General features: G+C 50.5%; 1 pseudogene; it reads left to right on the top strand.

Moving 5' to 3' along the window:
• The first annotated feature begins 1,561 nt into the window (after positions 1-1,561).
• LOC103274323 lies at positions 1,562-3,609 on the top strand (annotated as a pseudogene).
• The last annotated feature ends 246 nt before the right edge of the window (positions 3,610-3,855 follow it).

Below are 3,855 nucleotides of genomic sequence, written 5' to 3'. Positions count from 1 at the left end.
GTGTTAAGTAATGGAGGATTAGAGAAAACAGTGTCCAGTGACTTGACATAAATTGTGTCCTCTTAGTCCTTCCTCCCAGTGGGTATCAGCTGTGAGAGGAGGTGGCTGCACATTTAATTCTCTGCAGGGGCATTGGCCTGTCTGCTAGCTCAAATGATCCATTTTCCCAGGTCTGACTGTGAAATCCAGGCTCCAACTTTGGGCTACTGGGGAGTTGTGTGGGGTTGTGTAGGGTCCTGGGGAAGACAGACCCCTCCTGTGTTGCTCCCCAAAGATAACTCACTGCCATGGTGCCCCCAAGAATTCTCATTCCCCAAAGAGGGTGCAGGAATCAATCCCCGCCAACCGTGAGGAGCAGAGAAAGGCTGATGGATTTTGCTTTAACTTTTCTTGTAGTTTTGAAGAAAAGCCTACTTCTCTGAGAGAGGCCCACCTTTCAGATCTCCTTTCAGATCATCTTTCAGATCTCAGACTATGGAAAAAGATCAGTCACATTTTGTCTTGGCTGTCAGGATGAGAGATTTATAAGGTGTCCCTTCAGAAAGAATTCCCAGTAGAGTCCACACTGAAACGTCTTCTTCTCCAGTATAACCAAAATAATTAGAAAAGCAGAAAGTACATTTTGCAGTGATTAGGCAAAAATGAAATCTAGTCACAGAAAACTTTTATCTGTGACCTTCTTCACCAAGCTAAATAGTCAAGGAAATCTGCTCATTTACAAGTTTCTCAGAATCTGGATTCCCTTTGCTGATGTGGCACATTGATTGTTTTCTACATGGAGGGTGGTCACATTTTACAGTCATTTTGAATACAGATGTGTGCTATTTGGGAACCCTGCATGTGCAAATAAAATTGTGAAAGTCTGTCTGGGGAATTTATGGTAGTAATGAGGTCTAATGAGGTTGTTAGAAAGAAAAAAATGTTATTTACCAAAATAATTTGATGGGATAATTTGACTTGCTGTGTTTTACAACTGATGATAAGTAGAATGTTGATTACGCATAAATCACTGCCTCTAAATGCCTTCAAACAGTTTGTGTTTGTTCCCTTCAGATCAAAGTCAAACTTGGGAGATTATGTAACCAGGACTTGGCCCAGGAAACAGCTCTTTCCCTCCTGGCAGTGCACAGCTCTCAGCCTAAGCATTAATATTTTACAGGATAAGCCCAACTTTTGTATTTTTTAAGATGGTGTTTTTGTTATTGTTGTCAATCATGGCCAGCATTAAAATTTTAAATTAGCTGTCACTGCTAAAGACCTTTAAGTGTGGGTGAACCATTATATGCAGACATATTTGGGAGATAAGAGACTTGAATTTTCCTTTTACATCACTAGTGGGTTCAGGCCCCAGGAAAACCAGGGCGGTTTATTTTTAGCTACTCCCCTTGGGGTAAAGGGAGGAGGCCTAGGCAATGGACTGTTTGCATTTGGAAAAAATGGCTGTATCTGCCTAGGTGAAAAGTTTTGTTCTCTAGTTAGTGTGAGATAAACTTGGAGATATGGTTGTGTAGCATTAGGTTTTGGAGTGGCTGGTGGGGGCAAGGTGGGCATCCAGGGAAGCATGTGGGACGGCGTCTCCTGCATGCCCTTCCAGAGAGGTGCACTTGCTGTAACTTTTCTAGAGTGACAAACAACCAATTTTTGCAGTGGGTGGAAAGGCAGACTCCTGTCTCTGACCCTCCTTTCCCCCATGAAGTGGATTAAGGGGCCTTCCAGTACCAGAAAATTGAAGGTTCTGTGCCGACAGCAGTAGCTGCTCCAGACCTCTCTGGCCCCAGACCTCTCTCTTTCTCTCTCACACCTCCCTCCTCCCTCTGGATGCTGGCCCTGTGGGTTGCTGCAGGACTCCAAGTATGAGCTCAAGGACAACCCCAGGGTGACCAGGCCACCTTTGTCATGCACAGTGCACCTGCCTATAACCTCTATGGCCAGTTCCAGTATGGGGACCCCCGGGTGGTCCAAGAACGCACACACAAGAGCACCAGCATACTCAAGGCCTCACTGAACGAACACTGCAAGAAATCCTACTCCACCAAGGGTGAGAAGATCATACTAGGCATCATCACCAAGATGACCCTCACGCAGGTCTCCACCTGGTTCCCCAATGCACACTGGTGCCTCAAGAAGAAGAGCAAGGTGACGTGGGATGTGAGCAGCAAGGACCAGGAGGACTGTGCCCTCTTTAGCAGTGACACCAATGGCGACCCAGAGAAGGCCGAGGATGACAATGAGATTGATTTGGAGAGAATTGACATCCACATGATGGCGACCAGAACAACAAAGACGATGAGGACAAGACCGAACTGTGCGCACATCCCATGCTCAGGACTCAGGTTCGCACCTGGCAGTGGCTGAGGAGCTCAAGTCCCAAGACTCGCCCCTGGGCTCCACTAAGGGGAGCCTGGAGCCTGGCAGCATGGGCCTGCTGAGCCCCAGCTCTGCAGCGAGGGGCCTGCAGGGAGCGTCCCATAGCAAGTCCAAGATTTGGTCTCTGATGGAGACCGCCAAGAGCCCCGAAGGCACACCCAAGACCTCACTGCCTCCATCCACTGACCCTACAGACCCATGGGCCCTCTGCGGGCGCTGCTCCAGCAATCAGCCTTTCTGCCCAGTCACGAACTGTACACCTGCCACATCGGCTTGTCCTCCAACTGGACCAATGGTGTGTTCTTTGCGCAGGGCTTCCTGCTCAACCTACCCTCCTTCTTGGATGTGGGCGCACCCCACGGGGTGCCACATGGCCCTCATCTTCCACAGGGCCACTCCACTGAGACAAGGCCTTGGTCTGCAGCAGCCCCGCGATTCCAGATACAGCTCCGCGGGACCGTGTCCTGCAGGATAGCAGCTGGGAATGCAGAGGTTGAGAGGAGAGGAGTTGGGGCCAGGAGGGTGTGAGGCCGCAGTCACTGAACCCTGGGGCTGAGATTAATCCCTGTCTAAATTTGGAGAACCTGGCCAAGGTCCTGGGGCTTTCCCCAGAGAGTTGTACTCTACCTCAAGGTCTGCCTGGGGCTGGGGGGATCATGGGAGCATTTCAGAGAACCAGTGGGAGCATCAGACAGGAGGAGTGAGGGGGAGGCACCTTCACACACCTTCTCACCTGTCCCTTGTCCTAACCTCTTGCCTCTTCCAATCCCTCATTCCCAGTCCAGATTTCCCAGCATAGCAGTTCAAGTCGCCCTTTCCAGCTGGTACACGACAAGTGAGTGTTTGCTTCTGCCACGGGGTGGGCACAGGGATGGGAGACTAGCTGGGACCCAGGAGGAGCAGGACCAGGTTGTGGCCGGGGTTGCACAGTCGATATGGAAGGGGTGCGATCGCCAGCCCCAGGCACTGGGGGAGCCGCCACCTGCTTTTTTCCAGATCCAGGGCTTTGAGGTGCGGCGACTCACCCCTGGCATCTGCTGCGTGACCGGTGATGTCCAGTGGTGGCCAGACACTCATGGTGCTCATGTCTTCTTGTCTTCCTGTTCTCCATGTAGCACTCTGGCCCTGCAGGAGGCAACGCCAAAGATCCTGGCCACCCTCCTGTCTGTCGGATTAAGGGTCTTCTTTGCTTTTGTAGGGGAGCCGGGGGGAGCTGGGGAGGGGGAACCAAGGAGGAATTAAGACAAATACTTCAGACTGGTGTAAAGGACAGATATGACAATTATGTCAATGACTTCCGTCCTTCGTACTCTGCGAAAAGGGACCCGTACAGGCTGAGCTCGCATCTGGGTGGCAGGTCTTCTGCTGGCCACTCCACTGCTACAGCGAGGGTTCTGGTAAATACCACCACGTGTTTGTGTCTTTCGATTCTCTTTCTGTATATAAAGTGATTTTAGATTGTAAATAGCGCATCAATGAACTTGTCTA

This window comes from Carlito syrichta, unplaced genomic scaffold (assembly GCF_000164805.1).
Source record: "Carlito syrichta isolate Samal-C Ts95f unplaced genomic scaffold, Tarsius_syrichta-2.0.1 Scaffold314723, whole genome shotgun sequence".
NCBI classification, from domain to species: domain Eukaryota; kingdom Metazoa; phylum Chordata; class Mammalia; order Primates; family Tarsiidae; genus Carlito; species Carlito syrichta.
Note: the sequence above shows the minus strand (reverse complement) of the source record. Positions and strands in the feature narration are given on the sequence as shown.